At 36.8% G+C, this 6156-nt stretch overlaps 1 pseudogene; it reads right to left on the minus strand.

Annotated features, from left to right (window-relative positions):
• Positions 1-3554: 3554 nt before the first annotated feature.
• Positions 3555-4856, minus strand: LOC150025921 (uncharacterized; annotated as a pseudogene).
• Between the last annotated feature and the right edge of the window lie 1300 nt (positions 4857-6156).

The following is a 6156-nucleotide window of genomic DNA, read 5'->3' on the forward strand; positions in this document are numbered from 1 at the left end:
CTAGGAGGACCGGAAATGCACATGTAAATGAAGGGAAAATGCTATCCAAATTACATGTAAATGTGAGCACATGGAAAATGTGAGCACATGGTGCACCTAGCCTTCACATGGCCGGCCTAGGTTAGTTTAGTAGGTTCTAGAAACTGTAAACTAACTTAGGTAATCCTAGTTTAATCCTAATTGCAATTTAAACAATTAACAAAAGTAATTGGATCGTAAAAATAAAGTTATGCTACGCTTGATGGGCTTTCTTGGAACATGTATAGATAGGTTTCCCTTCCATCCGTGGCCTTGTTCCAATCTTCATCAAGTCTTTTAGTCATAGCTCTTGTGGTTGGTCCTAGAGGTCTTTGTGGGTGACCTTCTTTTAAGCTGCTTGGCCCTCCTCCATCATCCCCTCCCCCTTGGAAAGGATTTGTCCTCAAATCCAAATCGTCCTCGTCTTCATTGGTACCTACAAATGGAGATAAATCAATTACTTTAAAAGTATCATGAACTCCATATTCAATAGGTAAATCCAATTTGTAAGCATTATTGTTGACTTTCTTGAGGACTCTGAAGGGTCCATCACCATGGGGACTAAGTTTGGACTTTCTCTTAGTAGGAAATCTATCTTTTCTAAGATGAAGCCAAACTAAGTCTCCTTCCTCAAAAATTATTTCTCTCTTCCCTTTATTGTTGTATTTTGCATACTTTTCATTTTGTTGTTGTATTTGGAGTTTAACCTTCTCATGTAGTTTCTTAACAAAATCGGCTTTGACAACTCCTTCCTTATGCACAAATTCTTGTGGATTAGGAAGAGGTAACAAATCCAAGGGTGTAATAGGGTTAAATCCATTTACAACTTCAAAAGGAGAAGCATTAGTAGTTTTGTGAACTACTCTATTGTAAGCAAATTCAATGTGGGGAAGGTACTCATCCCAAGATTTGTGGTTACCCTTCATGATTGCCCTAAGCATAGTACCAAGAGATCTATTGACTACTTCGGTTTGGCCATCCGTTTGAGGATGACAAGATGTTGAAAATTGTAGTCTTGTGCCAAGCTTTCCCCAAAGGGTTTTCCAAAAATGGCTTATAAACTTTGGATCTCTATCGGATACTATACTTCTTGGTAAACCATGAAGTCTCACCACTTCTCTAAAGAATCTAGAAATATTTTGAGCATCATCCACTTTGTGACAAGGAATAAAATGGGACATTTTACTAAAACGGTCCACTACCACAAAGATGGAGTCATGACCTCTTGCAGTCCTAGGAAGTCCTAATATGAAATCCATGCTAATATCTTCCCAAGGAGCATTTGCAATCGGTAAAGGGGTATATAGTCCACGAGGCATTGTTATAGACTTTGCTTTTAAACATGAAATGCATCTAGAACAAGGTCTTTGGACATCTTTTCTCATGTGTGGCCAATAAAATTTTCCTTTTAAAAGATCAAGAGTCTTGTCAACTCCAAAATGGCCCATGAGACCCCCCTCATGTGATTCTTTTACAAGAAGCTTTCTATGTGTACCTTGGGGAATACAAAGTTTGTCTTCCTTAAAAAGATATCCCTCGGTCACATAATAACCTTCTTGTGCTCTATGTTCACATTTAGCATAGATGGATGAAAAGTCTTGATCTTCTTGATAAAGTTCTTTTATGTGGTCAAATCCAAGAATTTGGGCACCAAGTTTTGAAAAGAGCACATGTCTCATTGAGAGAGCATCCACCACTATGTTTGTGCTTCCCTTCTTGTATTTGATAACATAAGGAAATTGTTTAAGAAATTTCATCCATTTTGCATGTCTCTTATTGAGCTTGTGTGGGCCTTTCAAATATTTTAAAGACTCATGATCACTATGAATGACAAATTCTTTTGAAACAAGATAGTGTTCCCAAGTCTTTAAGGCCCTCACAAATGCATAGAGCTCTTTGTCATAGGTGGGGTAGTTAAGGGTGGCTCCATGAAGTTTTTCACTAAAATAAGCAATGGGATGTCCACCTTGTAACAAAACCGCACCTATGCCCACCCCCGATGCATCACATTCTATCTCAAAAGTTTTAGCAAAATTTGGAAGAGCTAGAATGGATGCATTGGTGAGTTGAGCCTTTAGCTTTTGAAAGGCTTGCTCATGCTTTTCATTCCAACAAAATACAATATCCTTCTTTACAAGCTCATTGAGAGGTGAAGCTATGCTTGAAAAATTTGGCACAAAGCGTCTATAAAAGCTAGCTAAACCATGAAAGCTTCTCACATCACTTACATTTTGTGGAGTTGGCCATTCTTGGATGGCTTGGATTTTCTCGGGGTCAACATGTACCCCCTTTTTATTTACTATAAAGCCTAGAAAAACTATACTATCCACACAAAAAGTACACTTATCCCTATTGGCAAACAAACTATTATTCCTAAGCACTAGAAGAACTTCCCTAAGGTGACTTAGATGGTCTTCTAGGTTTTTGCTATACACTAAGATGTCATCAAAGTATACTACTACATATTTACCTATACAATCTCACAAGGCATGATTCATGAGCCTCATGAATGTACTAGGTGCGTTAGTGAGACCAAAAGGCATCACCAACCACTCATATAGTCTAAACTTAGTCTTAAAAGCGGTTTTCCATTCATCACCCTCCTTGATTCGAATTTGGTGATATCCACTTTTAAGATCAATTTTGGAAAATATAATTGACCCATGTAACTCATCAAGCATGTCATCAAGCCTTGGGATTGGATGCCTATACTTTATGGTGATGTTGTTAATTGCTCGATAATCACAACACATTCTCCATGTTCCATCCTTTTTGGGCTCCAACAAGACAGGTACAGCACAAAGGCTTAGGCTCTTTTGAACCCAACCCTTCTCCAACAAGTCTTGAACTTGAGACTCTATCTCCTTTGTTTCCTCGAGGTTAGTTTTATATGCTGGCCTATTTGGTAGGCTTGCCCCTGGAATCAAGTCAATTTGATGTTCTATACCTCTAAAAGGAGGAACTCGATTGGATCCCTCTTTAGAGAATATATCTTCAAATTCACTTAAAAGATTTGTAACTTGAGGAGGTAGACTCTTGGGTTCAAGATTTGTGGTAGCGCATGTAAGTGTTCCTTTACAAAAGATTAGGCTAGGTTTTGCAACAAGAAGCATATTTTCCAAGGTGTTTTCAAAAGGTTTGTCTTGTTGAATAACCTTGTGGGAAGGAACACTCTTCTCCCACGCCTTTCTATCCTTAAGGATTTTCTCTTTTTCTATCTCTCTTTTTTTTTCCTCATCCCTGTTTTGTTTCATTTGTATTTGATCTCTTACCACTTGGGAGTGTGGTAAAGGATTAAGTACAAATTTTTTATGCCTATGGGTGAAGGAAATCTCATTAGTTAGACCATGTGCAAGGTTTTCTTATCAAATTGTCATGGTCTACCTAATAAGATATGGCAAGCTTCCATAGGTACTACATCACATAAAACTTTGTCTTTGTAGTTACCTATAGAGAACTTGATTCCACTTGCTTATCTACACTTAGTTCCCCATTCTCATTGATCCATTGTAGTTTGTAAGGTTTAGGATGAGAAACTACTTGTAGATTGAGTTTCTCAACCATCCTAGCGCTATAGCAATTGCAGCTTGATCCACTATCCACAATGAATAGCATATATTTTCTAAAACATTGCATCTTGTGTGAAAGATGTTCTCCCTTTGTGTTTCTATGGATGCACTAGGTTGATTGTTGAGGGTTCTCCTAATCATTAATAGCTCCCCCTCTAAAGGATTTACCCTTTCATCATCTCCCCCTTCCTTTTCTTTTTCACTAGGCTCATCCTCACCACTAGTGTATTCATCTACTCCTTTTAGGAACAAAGATCTTTGGTTTGGACATTGTGCTTGCACATGTCCTCTTCCAAAGCACTTAAAGCATTTGGTGTCCCTAGCTCGGATGGGTGGGGTGGAGGTATCCTTTGCTAAAGGTTTGGTAGTTTCTTTTGGTTTCTCTCTAGATGAACTACCTTCCCTCTTAAAATCTCTCATGGGATAAAAGTTAGAATATGAAGCTACCCTTTGACTTGAAGTTTTGCGCAAATTTTGTTGTTCAACTTTAATGCAAAGTTGAACCAAATCATTCAAGTCTTGATAGGGGAGAAGTTCAACCCTATCTCTTATCTCAAGAGTGAGCCCACTTAGGAACCTTGCTATGGTGGTGACCTCTTCCTCTCTAATAGATGCTCTCATCATGTAAAGCTCCATTTTTTGTCTATACTCTTCTACACTCATATTCCTTTGTTGGAGTCTTTGGAGCTTGTCCATTAACTCCCTATTGTAGTAGGAGGGTATGTAGCGACATCTTAGGGCTCCCCTAAGGTCATTCCAATATTCAATGGAAGGCTCCCTATGAAGACGTCTATCTCTCTCTTAAGAGGTCCACCAATACATGGCATTTCCTTGAAAGCTAAGGGTGGTTAAGGGCATTTTCCTTTCTTCACTCACCCTATGGCAAGCAAAAAGTTGCTCTACCTTCATCTCCCAATCTAGGTATACTTCTACATCTTCTTTACCATAGAAATGAGGTAGATCTACCCTAACCTCCCTTGGGCTTTCTTGCTCTCTTCTTCTACTTCTCCTAGGGGGTGGTTGATAGTAATCATTGATTCTAAGACTTTCCTCCCCTAGAGAATCATGATCTTTGGAGTTAGATGCATGAGTATGTGATTTTTTTGAATTTTGAGAATTCTCATCCTTTGCTTTAGTCAATTCATTAATTTTGGCCTCATTCTTCAATTGTCTATATGAAATTAATTGAACGTCCTTGGAAAGTTGTCTTAAGAGAGATTTTAAGGACTTCACATAATTTTCAATAGATTTAGAGGAGTGAGAAGACATGACTAAAATTTTGTGTTTAGAAATGCTTTACTTTAAGAAAGAAGAGTAAAGTTAATGAAGGTAGTTTTCCAGGTAAGAGAGGTAAGTCACAAATGACTACTTAAATACCAAGTCTTGCCTTAGCCAAAAACTATCCCTCAAAATCTTCACACAATTCTTTCTTTAGGTAAATCACTTAGAACACAATGAGGATGGAGAAATCAAATTTTATGCAAGAAAACAATGCAAAGCTATCTAACAACTAAAGCAATTTATCAAAGCTTTAAACAAAGATAAGCATAAGCAAATTAAAGTAAGATTAAACAAAATATTGATGTAAGGAAAAACTAGCTAAAACAATTAACAAAGGCTAACCTAGAAAGCTTAAACTAGTCGTTTCCTAGGTGAGGCTTCTTAGACACTTTGAGCCTTTGAAGACACACTCACCGTCTAATTCGTGATTAATCCACTAATTAAAAAGAGTGAAATGTAATTACAATTCAAGAAATGCAAAGAAATTAAATTGCACAAATTAAATTTCAGCAATGCACTCCTTTGATTTGTTGTTGCTCTTCTTTGTTGTGTCCTTCAAAGTGTATGGTGTATTTTGGTATTTGTATTTGTTGTTGCCCCTTGCCTTGATCCTCTTATGATTTAAGCAATTAAATTCTCCAAAACAGTACCTACCAAGTAGAGCTAGACTCTCCTCAAGTCAATTTCCACTCAACAAGCACCAATTGAAATTTATCCACCAACAATATAGAGGTCAAGAAAAGAAAGCAAGAAACAATTGAATTTTAAAAACAACACCACTGCAATTGGAATTAATGATATGACACAACTAGAAAGAGTTCAGAATGAAATTGGACAAGCAAATAAAATAGGCACTCAATAAAGGATGACACACAAAAGAAACCTAAAGATTGGCACTAGATTTGATTTGAAAAACCAAAACAACACTACTGAAAATATTGTGGTTCAGAAAGTGTGACTTCAAAGATTTACGCTAAGCTGGCTATTTTGTATTTGCTTCTGAAAATTTAAACACAAACAATTCAGTTTCTTAAAAAACTTTTGGAGTTGGTTTCACTCCAATCACATGCACCAATTAATTGTGATAATTTTTCTAAAATCAGTGTCCAATTACCGTCAGTTGTAGCGCCAGAATGCACACTTTTTTTTGTGTGATTTATCTTTTTTTTCTATTTGTTTTTTTCAACTGATTCTTTTTGTCTTCTTTTGCTAACACTTCAAATCACTGAAATCCAGAATCTCATAATTTTATTTTGACGTATTTAATTTTCATAAAACAAAACAGTCA

The sequence above is a fragment of the Phaseolus vulgaris genome, chromosome 7 (assembly GCF_051622355.1).
Source record: "Phaseolus vulgaris cultivar YP4 chromosome 7, ASM5162235v1, whole genome shotgun sequence".
Lineage (NCBI taxonomy): Eukaryota > Viridiplantae > Streptophyta > Magnoliopsida > Fabales > Fabaceae > Phaseolus > Phaseolus vulgaris.